Below are 22444 nucleotides of genomic sequence, written 5' to 3'. Positions count from 1 at the left end.
ATAGGCACAGAAATTACAAAGAAACTGAGGAAAAAAGTTCACTTTACAGGTAAAATATTTATTAACTGCCTATGAGTAAATTGTTAAAGAATGACCATACCTGATTTCATACCTTGTCCATCATGCTGTGGAGTGCTAAAATTTCACTGCTCATTCGCTTATTCATTTATTCAGCATTGGTTAACATACGTGTGGTGGCCTATGTATAGAGAGTGTTTTTGGTCTTAGAGATCAATAATTAATAAGGCACATACTTTATGTTGAATAGACTGTACTGAGTGGGAGAGGGCTACAAAATAAGAAATAATTACAGTGCAATGTAGCAAATATATGAAAGGGATATGTAGGTAGTAGTTTACTGTGGAAAAGGAAAAAAAGAACTTACTCTGTACGTGAGGGGAAGCATAAGATGTTCCAGGCATGGGAATAAAGTGAGGAAAAGAGGTCTGGGGCAGAGATGAGATAGGGTTGTTAGAGACAGGCCAGGGATAATTGACGACATCACAAAACATAATTGTTTTACCACCAGAATACAGAGTACGTAAGGGAAACTGAGCCGACCTACAGCCCCTGAACTGGGGTGGGAATCTGGACCATTTCCTCTAGACTGTAAGCTCTCCATGAGCATAAGGGCTGGCCTGGCTTTGCCCACCTTTTATAGCCCCTGAATTGAATACATTTTCTAACCCTTAATATATGATTGATGAAATCTGTTGAATAGAGGCATGGATGGATAAAATGGTGAGTGGATAAAGGCCTGTTATTCTCACAAACTGCAATCTGCACTTATGGGCACCAACATGTGCCCCTCTCTTGGATTACCTCTTACCATTGAGCTCTTAAAGTGAGACTAGCCAGAGAGTTTAAATACAGGGCTTCTGAAACAGTCACAGACATTCAAGAAACAGGCCAGTGGTATCAGCTGTAAACAAGTGGCTAAAGCTGAGGAAATGGGCTTCACGAATGAGCCAGCAGGCCTGCCTTTGCAGGGTCCTGACCTCATCAGTAAACACCCTCTGCAGACAGACTTCGTGCATGCATTCATTCATTCACTCAGCAAATATCTGTGCAGGCCTACTATGTGCCAGGCCTACTATAAACACCAGAGATAGAGAGACAGGCCTTCACACACACATGCACACATACCCCTGCCCTCAAAGAGCCAATATTAGCATCAGTGCAGACATAACTAGTAAAACACAGTATTTCATCTAGTGACAAGCACTCTGGGGAAAAATAAAGAAGTTGGGGGAGAGAGGCAGCTGGTGAGCTGTGGCCGGCCTGTCCAGCAAACTGCACCAGGGGGGAAACCCAGATAGTGGAAGCTGTGGTCTGGGAGCTCAGCACTTCCTGAATATCGGCATAAACAGCAAGTAAGGGCAGATTAGGCCTGCTGGCTCCAGACAGTTAGTGAGGGCTGGGCTACAAGGGTTTGCCTTTGGTGGGGGAGGTGGGGGTGGAGGGGGTGGCAGGGACCACCCAGGGCCAGCTCCTGGTGTTGAGGGGAGAGGCCGTCCCTCCTGGAACACTGTCCGTTCCTGGGCCACCTCCTGACTCCCTACATGCCAGTGCGGGGCATGGGTCAGCTGCTGGCCTCTAGACGCTTCTCTGCTTAGTGATTAGGGGGCTCAGCATTCCCCTCATAGCTCCTTCCCCAAGCTGTTATGACTTCTCTATATACCCGAAGAAACTTCTCTCAGCCAAAACTATTTTGAGATTTACTACCCCAGACGACTCGCTCGCAAACCAATGGATTAGTTACACTGATTGGAAGCTTACAGCCCCAGTTTTATTCTTATTGTCCCAAAGCCCTAATAGTTAATTGTCCTGACATTCACGATTCCTTCTGTTCTCTAACATCCCTTTATATGTTTTAGGGTGAATGTCACATCTTTACTGGACAAGACGCAAGCCTGTGCTTTGGGCCTGTCAGTCAATCAGGACCAAAGATGAAGCCAGAGGGGTTCGGCAGGTTCCCCAGAGCCAGGATTCCAGGGACACCGACTTTTATATGGACACCATGGAGGCTAATTAAGCGACAAATCAAGAGTGTTCCCCATTCTTCTTAACCCTTTGGCAAGTAGGCAATAAAAATGAGGTTTAAGAAAACAAACCTCAGACTGAATCAAGTAGTGGTCACCCGTCCCACACACACACATGCTGAGAAACTTCATACAAGGCGGAGTGGTACCTGAAACTTAAAGTCTGGACTGGAAGACAAAACTACGCTTTTCAGACAACTGACCTGCCCCTAAACGTAGTACGTGATGCTGTGACGTCAGAGGTTCAGGCCCTCGGGGACCAGGTCGCAGACTTTGGGTGTCCAGGGTAGGTTTGGGGGGAGCTCAGGTCCCGAAGGACGGAGAGAAATGGGGAGGAATTCCCAGCGAGTGACCAGCGTGAGTCAAATCGGGGGCGTGGACAGGAAAGAGCTTTCCTTTCAGGGCCGGGAGGACGAGGCCCCGAGGCGGCGGGCGCAGCGCGGGGGGCGCAACGGGCCGCAGGAGGGAAACACCCTCCCACGCCTCGTAGCCGTGCAGCCGGCGGACAGCGCCGCCCCTCGGGTCCTGCTGGCGGGGCACCTGCGGGGCCTTCCGGGGGGGACCGTCCCCTTCTCCCAGCGCCACTATGGAGCGAGGGGCACCGGCCACGTGGTCCGGCGCTGCCCTCGTTCCCAAGGCGGCAGGTCTCCAGGCACAGGGAGACACCGAGCCCACCGCTCCTCCAGGACAGGGGCCACTGCAGGCTCTGACCTCCCGGGCGATGTTCTGAAGACTCTGAACGTCTCCGGGGGGAAGAAGATGAGCAGGCGCCGCAGCATATTCACGCTGCTTTGTTCAGCTTTTACGTAACAGCCAGAAGCTCCCAGTGACTTGTAGATGCTTCTCACACAAATGAGCATAAGGAAAATCATATCTGGGGCTATTTGGGAGATTAGAAAACTTCAACATTTTGGAAATGAAAGACATGTTTATTAGAAATTGCGAGAACGATGCCTGGGTAGGTGGGAACTTACGTAGCAGGCAGTGCAAACAGGTCTTCGTAACAAACAACAGAACAGTGAGGATCTGATGCAAGTGCTCACCATGCTCTAGGACTTGGCACTCATTACCCACCTGGAGGTCCAGCACTTGCTCTTTGCAGGAGGGTCACTACAACCTACATGGGGCAAAGGAGGCGAGCCGGAGGCCCGAGGAGCCTGGCGCTCCTCGGGGGCAGAGGCAGAGCCCCAAGCCAGGTGGTGGTGCTCAGACCACCTCCTTCCACACAACAGCGCACTGCCCGCCTGCCCCTCAGGAGCTCTGAGATGAGTGGGGAAGTTCCTAATTCCCTTTATTTCTTGTCATTCTTGCTTTCTGCCTTCTCATGTCAGCTGATACCAATGCCCAGCTCCTTGAGGCAACTGGGTGGAGCCTGGGAACTGGTCACCATGAAGGGGGACGGGAGCGCAAGGGGCTGATGCAGGGAGTCCCCTCCAGAGGAAGCAGGGAGTGGTGACACGTAGCCCCTCCTGCAGGCCTGCCCCACGCAGAGGGGGCACCCTGACCGAAGGCCCCCACCCGGCATTTGGGATATACCTTTGAAAGACGAGGAATCTGTTTCTGGGGCTGCACAGAGTCAGGTCGCCTGGAAGCTGGGACGGCAGGGGAGGCCATCTGGGATTCTCCCTTCAGGCCTGGGCGCTGCACCAGCCTTTGCGGGACTCGGACGCTCCGCAACTGCTTAACATCAGCTTTCGTCCGGAGCAAACTACCTCTCCCTTCCCGCATCCCCAGTCGCCACTCAATAAAAACGAGTCCATGCTCTTCCATGTTCTCGACGCAGGAATTTTCAAATACAACCCTGCTATAATCAGAATTGAAAATACAATAGTGAAAAATTTGAAAGGGACTCTAGGAGTACTTTTAAACTTTTTGGCCAGTATTAATAGAGTTGGTGTTCAGGTGTAAAATTAAAGAGAGACACGAGAGAGGTGGGGGAAGGCGGCTGATTCTCTCCCCAAGTTAATGGGTGCTGAGCACCTGCTGTTATAATTGGCATCACAGGAGGTAAGAAACCACAGATCCGTGAGTTCTGCCTTAAGAGAACTGGAACCTCCTACGTATGAAAAGGACATTTATCCAGGGAAATAACTGCATATTTTCCATACTCTCCATTTTGGCAATTTGGAAATTGCACAGCGTCTGACATCAGAGAGTTGAACAGCATAAGGGACCCGTGGCTAATTCCGTTATCTCCACAGATTTCGTGTGCCCTGCCCCCAGTGGGTGGGCACCTGGCCGGCTGTGTGGAGAGCAGCGACTCACCTTCTCCAGGTTATGCACTAGTGCTTATCAATCTGAAGGACTTAGATTCACAGGTACCCTGTCACGTTAGCTACACAATTGTTTCTGCCCCTTCTGCTCTGAGGTTTGAGTCTCTGTGTGGGCACCTCTGCTTCCTCCGTGTGATGAGTCTCTCCACCTCATTAGATAGATTTATTGTGCAGCAAGGAAACCTGATATGTTGATGACTCTTTATTTTCTCCCTTCTCAGCTTCTCCTTGGACCTTAATAAGAAACCTAATTCAAGCTGTTGTATTTAACAGATATCCCTTTAAGGCTAAAATGCTATCATTTTGAGTTGAGTAGCTCTCACTGTCCAGAGGCATCCTAAATGGTACTAAATATTTTGAAACAGTATGATTAAATGTGCCGAGTGGGCACAAACTCGGCCCCAAGCCTGATCAGATACGCAGACTGAACAGGCAGCTGCCTGCCGGGCAATGTCTGAGGGGCCAGCGAGGGTCCCGTGCCTCCACTGCACCGTCAGTACTTGGATGTCACTTACGTGAATGACTGTATCCTTTCTCTTTTGAGCGGATTTGTGTGTTCATTTCTACCAAAAGTTCTAGAAATCAGGGCATGTGTGCAACACTTAATACAGCTAAGATGCTCCCTTCAAGCGCATATTAGATTCGGGAACTAAAGTGTGAATGAACAGAAGGACCGTACGGGAAGTGGACACCAAAAAGGAGCGGCAAGTGGTCATCCCCAAGGGGCTCAGCGGCCTTGGAGGCCAAATTCAACCCAGACCAATTCAGAGATTTGCTCAGGGCTAACCGTAGTACAACAAAAACAAAATCAATTCTGAAAAATAATATATTTTCACAGGACTGATTATTGATCTGCTTATTGTAGAGAACTAAGCAGGCCCAATGCCCTATAGTTTCTCCAAATTTTACTCATCTATTCAACAAACATTTATTAAGTGTCTAAAATGCATCATCCAATACTCTAAATGCTAGGATAACAGCTGTAAGCAAGATGGACAATCACTTGGAAGATTTATATCTAGCTTTAAAATACGTCCTTTAAATTGAATCTCACTACACTAATTCTCATAATGTAGATCCATCAAAGATCGATCTAAAAGCCACAGAGAAGTTTTGCTTACAGATTACAAGTGGCCCTTCTCGTCAGGGTATTTTCTCAAGAAGTGAAATAAATAAAATCTTCTATCATTTACAAATGTGTCTTTCCTCTGAATGAACAAATGAATTCATTTTTCGATTTCAGGGCATCTGCTTCTCTTGTTAAGAAAATACAGCCCAGTCTGTGCATGAATCTTCCCTCAAAATAAACATTTCTTGACTTAAACAAAGAACATTATTTTCATCCTGGACTTCAGAAATTAAACAAAAAAAAAGTTATGTTATTCCTTTCATTTTTCTCCCCTGTGTCCCATTTTGCATCAGAAGCATTAGTCCATTGAAATGGGCAGAGCTGAGACTTAGCTGCCCAGACAAACTGGGAGGCAGGGAGGCACCTGCAGGGTGGCCTCCGGTGGGACGAGTAGAATCCATGCTCAGTGGTAAGGATGGGGTGCTGGGCAAGCAGGCGTTGCTGTTTGAAGGGGCCAAGTTCAAGCTCTGTCTCCACCTCCTAAGCATATGCCCTCATGGAAGTTACTTAAAATCTCTAAGTCTTGGTTTTCTTGCTGGTAAAATGGGCACAGTTGCTATACTTCCTGGTTTTGGATGTCAGAGGAAACACTGTCTTATCCTTGTGATCAATTTTGGTTGATCTCTCTAATTCAAGAGAGGGCAGTATTGGTTCCTGCCTCTTCTCCAAGACCTTTCCCTCGTTCACCCACGTCAGAGGGGCAACCTGCCCTCTGCCCAGGAAAGCCTGGTGCGTACTGTCACATCAGCCCTGCGTGGAGTCACCACAGTAAAAAACAGAACTGGCATGGGCCTAAGCTTATCTCCTGCTGTTCCGGTTGCCAGGGAAGGCTTTCATCTCACTGACCCAGGTGGGAAACTAGACCTTCTAAAGGTCCGTCTGGAGGCCTTCCTGGCAATCTACTCTCCTTCCTTTCTCTCTGGAACTATCTATCCTTTAGGACATTACATTTTTGATGAAGCTAAGTAGGTCCTGCATGTATAAAGGTCATTTCCATATGTGAACCATCTGTACAAATGCTTCAATTTTCAATGAAACCATAGCCACAACCTCCCATCCAGCTTCACGTGAAGTAGGACCAATGCTGCCCGTTGCTCTCATCTGGCATGAGGTGTCGAGTTCTCACCTTGTTACAGAACACAGAGGACTAAGACTCTTAGGCTTCCACAGAGAGCGAGCACATACAGTATGTGCATATGAATTCAAAGGCAAGAATCTGGTCCCTCCAGGAACTGCCGAGAGCAGATAGGGCATCAGTCCTGAAACTTCTGCAAAGGCCCAAGGCCAGTCAAGACAGGCTTGTTGCCTTAAGTGGAGCTGTCGGTCCTGGTCTTGGTGCCAGAAACAGTGCAAGATCCTAGCCCTCGGAACTTGGGGGAGACAGGAAGAGCGGAATTCGCGGTAGGACTGGCATGTTGGATGACTGCCCTTTTTGAGGAGGGATAGAAACTGGGCCCAGATCAATTCTAGCTTGGCTTACCCTTTTCTTTCAGATAGAATTTAAGTAAATGACTTCATCAGCTTTTTGATGAACAAGAATGGATATACCAATTAATCAAATAACTTAAAATAAACTTTATGCATTATATTATGACCAGTAATAACTAAAACTAAAAAGTGGGAGGACAGGAATGGGAGAGAGAGCTGAGAACACACAGGTTTGAAGAGATAGGAAAAAAGAAGTTGAGGAGAAAGTTAAGAAACAGAGAAGGCAAGTGATGCTGGCAAGACACACATCATGGCAAACAGAAACGATGCACACAGTGGGAAGGCACATGGACAGCAAAGAAGTTTTGAATTGATATTAATTAGCAGTTTCACTTTGCTATGCTTCTCATTTATTCACTGTCTAATCCAAGTGAATAAAAATATACTGAGTGTCTCTGGGTGCCCAACACTGTCAAACTGAAACACCTGCAGCCCCAAAGAAAACCAGGCCTGGGGACTCAGCGATTCCATCCTACTGGGGAGGCAGAGAGGGCAGATCAAGAAGAGAACATGCAATACAGCAAGGGGCAGTCAGCGTGCAGAAGTGAAGTCCCAGCTGGGATAAAGAGAACTGCAGTCAGGAGACATGCCTCCTTGGGCAGGGGCCACAGAAGACTCGTGATCAGTTAATACGTTAGCAGAAACCTTCAGGAATTAATGAGCTTTGCATGAAGCGAGGCAGGAATTGGTCTGCCTTGCCCGCCACAGACTCCTTATTGCTTAGCACAGCATGACTCACTCTGGGAGCAAAACCCAAAATAGCCTTCCAGGGCAGGTGTTAGCCTCCGGACAGCCGGAGCGGGAGGCGCAGCACAGCCCTCCAAACCTGGCAGAGCTCATGACTGTGGCATCAGTCTGCTACATATACATTTCATCCATAAAGAACACTTCCAGAAGCACCTGGCATCTGCGGTCATCATGGACTGGGTGGCATAAACAACAGAAGTTAATTTTCTCAAGGTCCTGGAGGCTGGATGTCCCAGACCAAGGAGCTGTCAGGCTGGTGCCTGGTGAGGCCTCTCCTCCTGGCTGGCAGACAGCAGCCCTCCCACTATGTCCCCACACGGCCTGGCCTTTCCTCTGTGTGTGCAGAGAGAGAGGCGTTTGGTGTCTCCTCCTCTTCTTAGAAGGACACCTATCCTGTAGAATTAGGGCCCCATCCTTATGATCTCATTTAACCTTAAAGGTGGTTTTTACCTCCCTAAAAGTCCTGTCTCCAAACACAGTCTAACTGGGGGTTAGAGCTTCACTCTACTGACTGTGGGGGAACATGGTTCAGTCCATAACAGCTGCTATATCCTGAAGGTTGCTTAGGAATCTGGAACCACAAGCAACACTGACTAGAACAAATTTAGAAGCAGGAGTGTGTCGATCGGACAGGCGGAACAGAGCTGCCTCTGCTGGTGCCTGGCGCCACTACAGCCGGGCAGTGCCTACCCTGTAGGATCGGGAACTGTGGCCTTACTCCACAACCCCAGAGAACTGGAAATGATGGAGAACCACCCTTTGGAAGGCCATAGATCAGAGAAGCTGCAGAACCTTTGAACAGTAGAACTATGAGAGTCTCCGGGTGCCTCCCTGAGGGTGAATGGCCCCAATGCTGTTCAGCCCTTGTCATCCTCCCGTCAGCATAAGCATTTAGGGAAGAGGGAGTCTGGTGGCTGCCTGGCAGTGCACACCTCTGTGAAGGAAGCCAGGAAGCCACCGAGTGCCGTCGGAGAAGCCGACTGAGGTGCCGTCACCAGAAACCAGAGGAAGAGAAGCCCTGACAGCCCGAGGCTCTGGCTGAGAAGGAAATGAGCGCTGGTTCCCGTGCAGGACCTGGGACCCCACGTCTGCTGCGTGCCCCCAGGCTCTGTGACTTCCGCCCAGTCACTCAGTTGATCTGTGCCTCTGACCGTTCATACTGCAGCTCCAGCACTGTCTCCTGAAAATGCTGATTTCATCCATAAAGAACACTTCCAGCAGCAGCGCCATCTGCAAGAACTCCAAGAGCATCAGCTCATATTGTCTTACCTGTTCCTGAGGTCCTCAGTCATGATCCAATGTGTATTTTTCCTTACAAAATTATTTCCCCTGAGATCGTTTTGCCACATGATTATTACTTAATGTAAGTCATTCAGTTTGGTTCGGATCTGCTTGACTGAGTTTCTCTCTCACACACATAAGCACATGCAGGCGTTTAGGCAGGTCTCGTAAGTTTCCTCCTAAGTATGTTATTGGAAAATATGCTTATAAAATTGCCTTTGATAAAATCATAGATGTGAAGAATCAAACTTGCTCAAAGGCCAGAGAGCAGAGCAAATGATAAATGTGGCGTTTCTCAGGCTGGGAGGTGGCAGCCACAGCGTGAGGGGGGCGGTCAGTTGCTGTGGTGGATGTGGCTTTTGTCCAACGTCCGGCAGAGGGAATGAAATTTTTACATGATACCAACTTGGAAGGCAGGGCATGCTGGAAAGGCCTCGGCATCAATAGCAATGGACGCACAAAGGCAAAAATAAGGAAAATGAGATTCAACTACACAACGGAATAGCATGATGAAATGAAATTAAATCGAGACAGCAGACTCCTAAATCATAACTGTTGTTACTTTGCAAACTTGCTTACACAGTGAGCTCCACTGATCAGCCGAAGGCACTATGACTCATGAACTTATTTAATTAAAAAATTTTTTAAATTATTGAGTCCCAAACATGTCCAGATGCAGTGTTACACTGGGGGGAGACCAGCGAGCAAGTCCACACCCCGGCTAGTGAATGCACGGACTCTTTCTCACCCACATTTGTGCTCCCAGCCTCTAACATACAAGCCTGGAAAAAGAGCAGGAAAGAAACTGACAATTTTCAGGTGGTAGCTGAATAAAAGGGGAATACTCATAGTTCAATGCAACTAAAAGGAAAATCAGTGACACAATGATGGAGACCAATCTGTGCCAGACACTGCATTCAGCGCCTCGCCTGCCTTCTCATTTAATCCTTATGCAAGTTAGGGGACAGAGCCTCATGTTAGACTTGAAACCACAGCTGTGCAAGCTTTCAGTCTCACTCTTACTACCCTACCACACACAGACAGCAAGTGGCCATACAGAGATTCAAACCAGGTCTGTCTGATTTGCTACTTTTACATCCTCGGAGACAGTTCTAATTTCTAGGAGGTAAGACATGTCTAAGAGGAGCGTTACTTAAATCTGTGGATCTCATGCATTTTTCCAGGCACTCAGGTGCTTCTCATGCAGGCATGGCTGAAGAATCCGCAGAGAAATGTTACCCAGTGGTTAGCGTTAGTGGCTGTTTCATTATTAATACTTCCTGTCAAGGTCTGAGTTAGATAATACCAAATATGATCACTACTGCTTTATGCTGAACTAAACTCACCCTTGTGAAGTATTTATATCCATTTTCTCAGTCGGTCCTCACAAGTCTGTAGGAGAGGCGTGGAGAAGGGAACGGGAAAGTTGTGGTTTATATGACCTTCTCCTACGGTACGATTTGCAGACTGAAGTTTAGGAATGTTGGCTGGCTTGTCCAAGGGCACAGGAGCCAATAAGTTGTCCATAATCGCACCCTACCCCACGCCAGCTTGCCCCCAAGTTCACTCCCGCCAGAGAGCTTTGTTCTCCCTTTGTGTGACTGGTTCACAGCTACTGTACAATGTGAAGAACCACCTCAAAAAGGTGAGGCTGAGCCTAACGTGTGTAAGAACGGAATGCTGAGTTCCGAGGTGCTCCGTAAGTGCCCGAGAGAACCAGAACAGACCTCGGGACACAGTCTGAAGTCAGTGCGCAGAGCTGCTCTGGAGATCGGCCGCCCAAGGGGACAAACGGCCGCAAACCTGCAGTGATGCCAGCTCCAAGCAGGACCTTCAGGGCCGCACACAGCGGGCCGTGCGGCCCCAGGATGGGACAGTAGCAGCCTCTGCGAGCCCTGGGAGAACTCCTCCGGTGTCTGAGGCAGCACAGCCCCTAAAGGGCACATGGCAGGCCACGGACATGACGGGGGAGAGGAGGCCCTGACTTCTAAGTCAGGCGTCAGGAGCTGAATGTGTGCAAACGGTGATGTGAAGCAAGAGGCCCGTGATTCAGGAAGTCACACCACGTCTCCAGAGAAAGACAGACGTCACTTAGCCTAACTCATGTGGGGCTCATGAGAACAAAAGCCCGGACCCCTGAGACTTCAGGCTGAGAGAATTTAAGTTACCTCTATTCCTCTAAGGATAAGGTTCAAAATTCAAAATATGAAAGTATACCTTAACTTTTCAGGGCGCCTTAGTGGCCAAGCCTTCTGCTGACGCCCCCATTCAGCGAGCGGTCCCCGGGCAGCTGCATGTGCCGGGCATCGTGTCGGGGGCTCGGGGAGACACGTAAGACTTCACAGGGAGGAGCTCATTTTTAGTCCAAAATCCAACTGTGAACAAGCACGTTATGAAGAGGATACATGTCCTAAAATGCACTTGTCTATGGGATGAAAACAGGCCCTTGGAGGAGGGCACGTCTTAAAGTGGGTGGGAAACAGTGTTGTAACCGTGTTCACGTCCTGCAGCGGTGTGAACAGGAGGGTGCCCGGCCGGGTGGCAGTGCCACAGGCCGCTCTCGTGTGGCTGTCCCTGCAGTGTCAGCCCGCCGGGGAGGAACGCCGCGCTCTGCCGGGAGCCGGGAAGAAGGCCGGACCCCGATGTGAACTGCGCCCCGAATCCGTGCGTTGGCGGCCACTGGCACACAGAGCTCTCCACTGGGTCTCGCCTCACGATGCCCGGCAGCACCCAAGGCCCAGCTTCGGGGCCTGCGGGAACGGGGACACCCGTGCTCACAGAATGGGGACCACAGGGGCTGCCTTCCCACCGCGAGACCCGCTTCCCAGCGCCGCCATCCCGCCAGCCCCCAGGCACCCCGCCGGCGCCACTGCCCACGAGCCTAGCAGCTGCGTGACCCTTCCCAAGAGATCGCCGACTGGTCAGCACTATCGGGGTACTGAGTGTCCCCTTAGGAGTGATGGTCACTCACACACAGCTCGGGCCCTCTTATGCTCTGCACTCGCTAATTCACCTCATTCTCTGAAGGACGTCAAGGGGGAAATCTGACGATGACCCCCCACTTTGTGGACAGGGGGATTGAAGGGCTAAGATCCAGGGGTTCCGCCCGCGGGTCCCGCCCCAGATCGCTGGGCCGTGAAGCCGCCGGTGCGGGGTCCAGGAGGCTCGGGTGTGGGTCACGCCGTGTCACCGCGCTCAGACCGCGACCGGGTCCTCCCCCACCCACCCACCGGCGGGGCTGAGCTGCGGGAGGCGCGGGTCCTGTGGGCCGAGCCGCTAACCCGACACCCCATTCCCAGCGCCCTGCGCTCCAACCGAGGAGGGGGCGGGGAGTCCCGGCGCTGGCGAGGCCCCTGCGCCCCGAGGTGGAGATGCCCCCCGGCCTCCCCCGGCCTCATCAGCGCTCTGCCTGTCGGGCGGCTGCCAGCCGGGTGTCCCCCGCCCCCGACGCGGACACACCCCACCGGGAAGGAGGCTGGGAAGAAGGGGGGTGGCTTCGCGCCCAGCGATGAGGACACGAAAGAGCGGCCGCAGAAACCACCCGAGAATTCGGACACCGGTGACTGCAGACGAGGTAAGAAAACAGAAGCAAACTGACCCAAGCTGGCGACCACACAGACTCACAGCGCAGCCCGAGATGGGCAGGGACCGAAGGCGGGCAGGCGGGAGGGCCGCGGAAGCCCCCGGGGCTGCCGCCGCACCTGCGGACGCGTGTGACAAGCCCACGCCCGCCCCTCTTCCCGCCAGCATGAGGGACAAGGGCTCTGGTTTCCCTCGGACACTGTGCAGCGATACAGTGACTATTGGATGCACACGCATGAATCTGCTCAACGGCCTCGTAAGGACGGTATTAGTATCGTCTTCCATTTACAATGAGGGAACCCGGGCCCACAGCGATGAGCCATTTCCAAGATCGGTCAGCAGGTGGGCCTCAGAGCCGCAGCTCAGAGCCAGGAGGTCTGGTCCAGGGCCGTCCTTGGCCACCCCCCACCCCCTCCCCACGGCGGGGCAGCGCCTACGGAGTGGGCATGTGCAGCCCCTTCCCTGGTGTGTGTCGGGGACATGGTTCATCTCCTTACTATGGTAGAATCAGTATGGAACATTCTGTCACCCTTCACCAAAAATGCAACTTGTTTTTTAATTTTAAAAATTTATGTATTCTGTGATTAATAATACATAGCCTGTTTGTTTCATAAGTCAGGCTTAATAAAACACTGCTTTCTATGTTAGGGTCTCTCCCGGCTGAACCTCTGAATACATCCATGATCCAGGCACTGCTCCGTATTGAGGGGTCTGAGGTCCCCCGCCAGCGCTGCAGGGTATCTGTGAACAGATCTAATTGTACGAAAACGAGCCCTCCTGGAGCTCTTGTCTAAGCACATTACTACCAGTTATTTGTGCAGAAGATGGGAAGACTTATTCCTAGGTTCATTCAAGCTTGTTAGTAATCAACTCCACTAAATTTTACCAGTGTTTACCGACATGATACAAATTTACTCCCTTTTCCATCACTTTCAGCTTTCCTGAGGAATCTAAATTTCTTCACCATATCAAACTTATAATCAGCCCTACACCCTTCACAAGCACCTGGCCTGCCTGATCAATGCAGCATTTGAATAGCAACCACCGTTGATACCCTGAGAAGGCATCAGAGGATCAAGGGGGATAATGTCTGCTAAAATCCTGTATTTTAAGCACATAGTCTTGGTCAGCATGGCCCCTAAATACTCTCAGTGGTGGCCCAGTCACCCCCAATTCTCTTCCTTCATTTTTGACAGAGTCCGTCCTCTCCCAGACCCGCGCCCCCATGCTTACCTCCCTTGCACAGCTCAGAAAGGACAGCACTTAAACGTCTCTACCTGAGATAATGAATTTTTCCAACTTACAGGAAATTTAAAGACAGCTTTGAATGTAAACAATGCTCAAGACATATAAGGCAAAGCCTTGTAAAGTTATCAGGAAAAATAGCTAATCTTGGCTGCAGAACAGGATCATCTTTCTTCATGTAAGTGACCCCTCAGCCCAGGACCAGAAGATCAGAACATTCTCTGCAATTCCAGGTGTGCAGTTATACTTTGCAAAGGACGCCCAGGCTGTGGATTTTTAAAGAGGATGTGGCTCACAGCCCCTTGGAGTGAAGTTATCAAAACCGTGCAGCCATTCATGCTACCCTTCTCAGTCGTCTTGACTGCCCACACATGGCAAAGCCCAGCATTTGCAAGGCATTTCCTGGGATGCAGGGGGATTTGTGGTGTTCAGTCACAGGCAAGAATATGAGATGAGATTTGATTTCATGGTAATCAGCAAAGATCCTTCCCAAAATATCATCTCACCAGGTTCTTCACAACACGGCTGTTGCACCCTGAATACTGTAAAATTTAGTTGCCACTAAGGGGATTCCACGGAACATCATACCATGGCTGTGAAGTGTGGCCTCTACACAGAGATTTGCCACTTTCCCTCACTGGGTGACTTGCACGACTGACTCTTGAAAAGGCTTGTCTATCACCAGGGACCTGATTTCTGAGGCGCTCCCAGATTTCCCAGGAGGACTGCCCAGGAATCAGAGCAGCTACAAGGGATGCCAGTGGTATTCAAGTTAAGGTTACCATGTACTTAAAAATAAATGTTTTTCACTCTAAAAATTGTTAAGATCTAGCATGAACTGAATATGCTGTCCTTAGGCTGCATATAGGAACTCAGAGTGAGTCATCCCAAGCACGCCCATTCTGAAACAAAGGCTAGAGGGACAAGAAAGGGCACAAAAGACGTGCTTACATGCTATTCTCAGTGATGGTCCTAGGAGTAGGGGTATACTTAGGCCCCGAAGAGATTCAGCAGGTGATGAGAGAAGGCCTCGGGGAGCCCTGTGTCGGGATCTCTACCCCAAGATCCTGGACCCGACCCGGGGAGCTGAGAAGCGCCCTATGAGGATGAATCATAGGGAGAAAATAATAAGAAAAACTGGGGAGTCCCTTCTGGCATCCTCTGCCTGACCAGCAGATTCCCCTAAACACGGAGAGCACTGAGGAGTAAAAACCAAGGTCGCACCAAGGGCATTGCTAGCTGGGCTCCACAGTGATTCCAGGTAAGAGATAAACAGCCTGGGCTCATGAGAGGGGAAGGGTACCAGGAGGGTGAGACATGATAAAAGTGAACAGAAATGCTACCGTCTGCCCACTCTAGGCCTGGGTCATACAGGAAGCTGGGATGCCTTCTGGGGTAACCCCCCACTGAGATGGCCAGGAAGCTTTGAATAGAACAGAAGCTACGTGCATCCATCTCTCTCTCTGGCCACTCCTCAGCAAGAATTGACAGGACTTTTCAGGAAAACAAATATTCGAGTCTGAAATCAAAGAGAAAGGAGTGGGATGAAGAGCCGAGACCCCTGCCTGCCGCAGGTGCAGAAAGGGCCCAGGGACCCCGAGGCGGCTTCCCCCAGGGCCCTGCGTCAGGGCACGAGCCCTGATGGACTTGCGGGGGGGTGATGGGGGATCCGATCCTAATGGACGGGGCTCCCTTCCGCATGTTTCTCCCCATTCATCGTCTCACTCCCACCCAAACTTAACAGTGCAAGAGGTTTGAGCCTCCCTGAAATTATTCCAATCTTACCACAAAAGCAAAGAGTCTCAGTCATTGGATTTCTGAGCAGTGGAAATTTTGCAGAATGTCAAGAAGAGACCAACTTCAGATTCTGTCCTGGAAATCTCATGATATTCATTTGTAAGCTATTGTTTTCTTCCACTGAAACTTTCTTAAAGTATTCAATCTGACATAAGATAAAAATGCCCTCTACACTAACATCAGTGTCTTTTTTTAAATTTCAGTAGAGTAGTTTTTTTTTAATATACTAGGATAGTCATTGAAAACTAATAATACTTTTTATTTCATTTTCATTGATTATTTAGTAAAATGCTCATGATTGTTATTCAAAATATACCTCTCTCTAAACCCTGACTCATGTCATCAGCCATTTCGCTGAGAGAAAAAAGATCAAATTCTCTTTTCCAAAGTTAACCTTTGTATCTGTGACCTAAATACCAACCTCTCCCACTTGCTCTGAGATACTTAAGATGAACAAAATCAAACCCAGATGTTTCTTTCCATTCTTCACCATCCCAATAAATTGCATAATTATGCAACTACTCAAGCCAGACACCTGAAGATAATGCTTTTTATTTTCTCAAAACCCAACAGCTGATGTACTAGTATTCTCGCTGATTCTACTGCAAACATATGGCCCCTGCTCATGTCTGTTTCTCCATCTCCAGAGCCTCTGGCATGGCTCAGGCTCTCTGCCCCTGGGGGAAGCCCAGCGTCCTGACCAGCACTCCTGCTTCCAATCTTGTTCTATCCAATCCATTATTCATTTGCAATCTGAGAAGTGTGTGTTTCTTATTGCAAACCAAAAAAAAATGGTGCTTTCCTTTAGCATTTGGAATCTAATCCCCAGGCTTCACCATGGCTTCCAGGGTCCTGCCCGGCTTCCCCGGCCTCCCACCTCCCCGCTCACTGACCTCCGCCTGCATCGGTTTCTGATTCTTCAGGGGCAGCAGTTTCCTTCCCTACAGCTTTGGCTGTTTGCCCGAAACATTCTCATTCTTTGGTCCCCTTCGTTACCGTCTTATCATAGCACCTGTTTGTCACTATTTGAAGTCATCCGGTCAGTCTGTTTGCCAGCTCTGTGCTTCCTCCCTCAGACCTGTGGTCCGTGAGGGCAGGAGACCCACAGGATGAATCCGCATCTACTACCACCGGCCAAACACGTACGACAGTCAGAGGGGCTGCGTCAGCGCTCACACTGCCCAGGGTGCCCACCTGGTTTCATGTGAACATAATAGGACAATACACACATTCTAAAACTTTACAGTAAGGAAGGTATACTCGATATTTTTCAGAGTGAAATGTTGCTAAAAAAAAAAAAAAAGCCCTCTATGGACTCTGTGATATTACAGTTTGCTTTTGTTTGTTTGTTTGTTTTTAGGAAAGGATGAAGTATGGACGTTCAGGAAGAAAAAAGTCTTCCAAGCCCTATGCCACCGACATTGAGATGAGTGTTTTTTATGAGAAAATGCTATAAAAAAATGCAGCTCTCACCATTGTCTGATCTAAAGACCAATGCCTGGACTAACTGATGAATTTATTTAAAGAATCTAATGTGGTGACATTCTTATAATTAAGCAGGATATCACATATCAGCTGGATTAGAGGACAGTCATTATATTCATCTCTATTTTGCTTATTTTGATAGACTTTATGCAAGTGAATACAATGAAAATAAAATAATTTCAAAAACACTTGACACATACATAGCAAAGGTGCCCTGGAGTTTCTTTCAGCCTTTAGGACCACAGCATATCAATTTGTAACAAAACATCGACTTCTCAGTTGATGGTGCAAAAGTAATAGCAAGAACTATTGCTCCAGGAACATGTTCTCCTCTAAAAATGAACATTGATTGCTTTAAAGTTGTCGTCTGTGTCACCCAGGAAAATACAAGTCACAAGATACCAAGACCTTTTAAAACACTACTGGTAAATGCCATGCATTGAACAATTTTATAAGAGAATAGTCTTAGATTACATGTTTCTGAGCTGTTTTCCATTAATTTTTTTTCTAAATTATTGAAAATTTAATGAAAAGTCACAAGAATAATCAGATTTGCTAATTTTTAACATTTTGCTTCATTTTAGCACTCTTCCGTAATTTTATCCTCATTTAGAGCTATGTATATATAATTACTTTCTCTGGACTATTTAAGAACATGCCCATTGTCCCATTCAGTATTTCAGAAGGTACAAGAATGAGCACTTTCAGCATTCTGCTGTAAGACCAAGAGACCCTCTCCCCCTCTGGTTACAGCTATAAATTCTGAGCAGAACCCAAAAAGCAACTACCTGAGAACTCTGAAAAAGTAAACAATAACAGGCAGATAAAAAAGGATGTCAAAACTTGCAGAATAATCAACATCAGTGCATTTCCTACGTGTTTGTTTTCTCTCCTTTACTTCCCAGCCTTGACATGGGGAAGATCCAGTAGCCACAGGCCAAAAAAAGTAGAGAGTTCAGGGTGAATTGCTTTTATCTTATTCTTTCCTTTTCTTTTCTAGCCGGGCTGCAAGGTCCAACCGCTGCATAGTGGCATGGCTGCAGCAGTTTGGAGGTGGAATCGTGGGCACATAAAATCCCATAGTCAAACCTGTATCAGGTCCTAAAAGCTGAAAGAAACTCTAGGGCACCTTTGCTATGTATGTGTGAAGTGTTTTTGAAATTATTTTATTTTCATTGTATTCACTTGCATAAAATCTATCAAAACAAGCAAAATAGAGATAAATATAATGGCTGGCTGACAAATCAGGAGAGGGGGTCGCTGCCGTTCAAGGAGAGCGTGGTGTGATATTCCCAACGTGTTTCCTCTCTTCTCTCACAGCTGTGCTCTGAAGGTGCCCCACCCCCACCCCCACCCCATCAGTCCATTGAAGAGCTCAGGAGGACAAAACTGAAAGGACGCTTTTAGGCCAGAGGAACTGGGAAAGAGGGCCCTTGGTGAGCAGACATGTAGAGGGAGTCTTGCGGAGGAAAGAAGTGGGGAAAGAATCCCACAGTTACATGCATGCACGGGCACAAGTACTGGACTCCCCGGCATCTGAGCAAGTGGGAACAGCCCACGAGGCAGGGGGGAGACTCTGAGAACCACTGCCCCATCCCTGGTTCTATGGGCACAGTGGCTGGGTCAGATCCAAGCACCACAGCAGCTGGCTGACAGTCTAGCTGACAGAGGAGTCCCTGCAGGTAGAGGGCAAGAGACCTGCACAGGTCAGTGGCCCGGCAAGACCACCCAGGACCAGGGTCGTGCAGGAGCTGTGCCCAGGACAAACAGTCCACGTGTCCAGCAGGCAGTTCAAGATCACTGGGCACAGTGAGGCCCAGGAGGATACAACGTAGGAGCACAGCCAGTCCTCAGGGGAGATGACAGCCCTGAGACAGTGCCCATGTGGGGCCTCAAAGAGCCTACGGCTCCCAGGTCCCAGGGTGAGGGACTGAGAAGCCGCAACTCCTTCCTAATAGCGGCAGAGAGATGAGCAGACTGAACACTCAGCAGCTCTTCTCAGATCCTGAGAAAATGTGCCTGCTTGCTGTGAACAGCTGTCCCCAGTCTGGAAATCAGACACGGACTAGGGGGGTCACCGTGGAGGGAACACTCAGGAGCAGAAACCACCGTGGGTCCCATGCTGCTCGGGCTGGAAAACCCCACTGCAGCCGCTGGAGGCTCTGCACAGTCAGCTCTGAGCCGAATCCCTATGGGATCCTGGCTATAGGGGGCCCCAGATTCTGTGAGATTTTCCTCTAGGAGCTCAACCAGATTCTCACAGTAGATAGTGGAGAAAAATCCCCATGGGCTCCTGGCAGGGGAGAGGGGAAAGGATTGTTAGGAAATACACCAGGGCCCTGTGTTCTTCTGAGCAAGGCCTCAGGGGAGGCTAGACAACCAGAGCCCAGCCCGCAGGGGTATCACCAGGGCCCAGTTAACCGGGAGAAGGGAAATACCCAATTCCAGCCCCCTCTAGCCACAGAGAGATGGGGTGGGGTGGGGAGGGGAGGGGAGGACTGGGAGACACTTCTGAGGTTCAGAGTCCAGAGTTACGGACCCACTGAACACTGACACCTCGTCACACACCCCGAGCCCTTTCCCTCCCCCTTGCACCACATCACTAAACACCTACTTATAGCAATTCCTTCAACCCAGTTTATTATGTCTGATTATCAAGGAAAAATTACAAGGCACAGCAAAAGGCAAAAAACACAATTTGAAGAGACAGAGCATGTGAGAACTGGATATGGCAGGGATGTCAGAATATCAGATCAGGAACTCAAAACAGTTATGACAATATCCTAAGAATCTAATGGATAAAGTTAGCATGCAAGGACAGGTGGGCAGTGGAAATAGGGTGGAAATCTTAAGGAAAAGAAAAAAAAGAAATGCTAGAGAGAAAAACACTGTAACAGAAATAAAGAATGCCCTTGATGGGCTTGTTTGTACAGTGAACACAACTAAGAATCTCTGAGATGTATATATTTAATAGACTCTTTGAAGATTGAAACTCAAAATGAACAAAGACTGAAAAAAATAAAACAAACCAAATGGTAGAGTACAAGGACCGTGGAACAGCTGCAGAGGTGCAACATACATATAAGGGGCCCACCAGAAGGAGAAGAAGGAGAAAGGACAGAAAAAGCATTTGAAACAATAATGAGGGAGAATTTCCTTAGGCTAATGTCGGACACAGATCACAGATCCAGGAAGCTCTGAGACCACAAAAAAGGCAAAAAAAAAAAAAAATAACCCGAGGCATATCAGCTACAGAAAAGCAAAATAAAGAAACAATTCTGGAAAAAAACAGAGGAGAAAACCACCATATCTATAGAGGAATAAAGGTAAGAGCTACACTGGACTCCTCCTCAGAGACCACGCAGCAGGGAGATAACGGAGTCCAACATGGGAGCGGCTGGAAGGCTGGAAGCAGCTCCTATAATCAAGCTCCATGAGGCAAAATGTGCCACCATACGCACCCACAGTCAGTGAAGACAGCCGTTCTCGACAGACAGACAGAAACTCTAAAATGACTAATTGGAAATTTTAAAAGTGAAAATGCAGTAGCTAAAGTAGAAAATTAATTTAATGGGCTCAATAGCAGGATAGAATTGACAGAGGAAAAAGGCATTGATTTTGAAAGCAGAATAATAGAAATTATCCAGTTCAAAGATTAGACAAAATACTACCAAAAACAAATCAAAGTTTTGGAATTTGTGGAACAGGGTCAATAACACAAGACTTAATCATATCCTTGGAATCTCAGGAGAGGAGAGACATTGGTGCAGAGAAAAAAATTAAGTAATATATGAAAACTTCCCAAATTTGGTGAAAGATATTAGAGATTTGAGAAGCTCATTAAACCAACACAGGATAAACTCAAATGCCATGCCCAGACACACATAATTAAGCCACTGACAATCAAAGGTAATGAAAAATGTCTTCATCCTTTACATGTAAAGGAAAATGGGATGTTGCTGAGTTAACAGTGATTCCTGGCCACACACTGTGGATGCTGAAAGAACATCTCTAAAATGCTGGAAGAATAGAAAGTGGTGACCAGAATTCTTCATCTATCAGAGTACTTTCCAGCCAAATAGAACTAGGACTGTGCTTCCAGCAGATCTGCACTGAAATAAATGGGATGGAAGTTCCTCGGACCGAAGAATGCACCAGAGGCAAAGGAAGGAAAACACACATAAATACAAAGAGAAAGATAAAGGACATTTTTCTCTTTTGCATCATTTAATATATGTAGGATAAGTGAAAGGAAAAATTAAACATTTTTGCTATGATTTTTCCATGTATATAGATGAATGCACAGGAAAACTATAACATAAAGAGAGTGAAGGAACCTAAAAACAAAAGGATATTTTTATAACCACAGTGTTGTCACAAGTGCAGAAAAATTACCTGTGATAGAATGCTTTTATCTAACTCACAGTCCATTTTCCAATTTTACTAATTGCTTTAATGATATATTTTATATCCCTTTCCCCTATAGCACAAGATGTAATTTAGGACCACATGTTGCATTTAATCATGTTTCTTTAATATCCTATAATCTGGAAAAATTACTTCGCTTTTCTTTGCATTTTATAACATGGGGAGTTTGAAAGACACTGCCCAATTATTTTACAGAATGAACTTAAATTTAGTTCTGATACCATGGATTACCTAAAAGAAATAATTTTCCTGAAATTGAATTTAGAAAATAAATGAATACAAATAAAATTATTCTTACACCTCATTAATTACATTTTGCATAAGATTTCCTCTTACAAAGGGTATGGTAACAAGATGCTGAAATCACACATATGATTAACAAAATATACAAAGCATTTCGCCTAGTGGTAGATCTCTTTCTCAAACCTCACTCTGTCTCTCGCACAGAACGACTCTGAGCTTCACTGACGCGTCGTTCACTGCAGCGAGGTCCCCAGGGGAGAGTGGGCGGCCTTCCGCGCTGCTGGGCGAGCGCCTTATAAGCCCTGAGGTGACAGGGCGGAGGGCACTTGTCAGGACTAATTTTACATCCTGTTCTCTTCATCCTACGGAGTTGAGTAAGGTCTGTTTTGAGAATAGTCAGTTTTCCTACCAAAAAAAACCCCCAAAACAATTCAATGGCTTTTCTAGCAACGCTGCCAGCTACTGTTAAGGGGCCAGTGGGAACCCCTGCCTTGGAGCCGCAGCCCCAAACCCCAGGGCTGTGCCGCGGTCCAGGCCGGCGGGGCCCCGGAGCTGCATCCCCCCCTCGCTGTGACCCGCCCTCCAGCCTTCACCGTCCACACCACACGCCTGCCTCCAAGCACCACCGGGGTGATGCGCGGGGACCGACGGCGCGCACAGCCACGGCCGCGCTCACACTGCGCCTGCCACGCGCTGCCCCTGGG

At 48.3% G+C, this 22444-nt stretch overlaps 1 protein-coding gene across 1 annotated transcript in view; it reads right to left on the bottom strand.

Annotated features, from left to right (window-relative positions):
- LOC140846712 (uncharacterized) overlaps positions 1–22444 on the bottom strand; it is a 272464-nt gene that overhangs the window by 134573 nt on the left and 115447 nt on the right. The gene's annotated exons all lie outside the window — the stretch shown is intronic.

Source organism: Manis javanica, chromosome 16 (genome assembly GCF_040802235.1).
Source record: "Manis javanica isolate MJ-LG chromosome 16, MJ_LKY, whole genome shotgun sequence".
NCBI classification, from domain to species: domain Eukaryota; kingdom Metazoa; phylum Chordata; class Mammalia; order Pholidota; family Manidae; genus Manis; species Manis javanica.
Note: the sequence above shows the minus strand (reverse complement) of the source record. Positions and strands in the feature narration are given on the sequence as shown.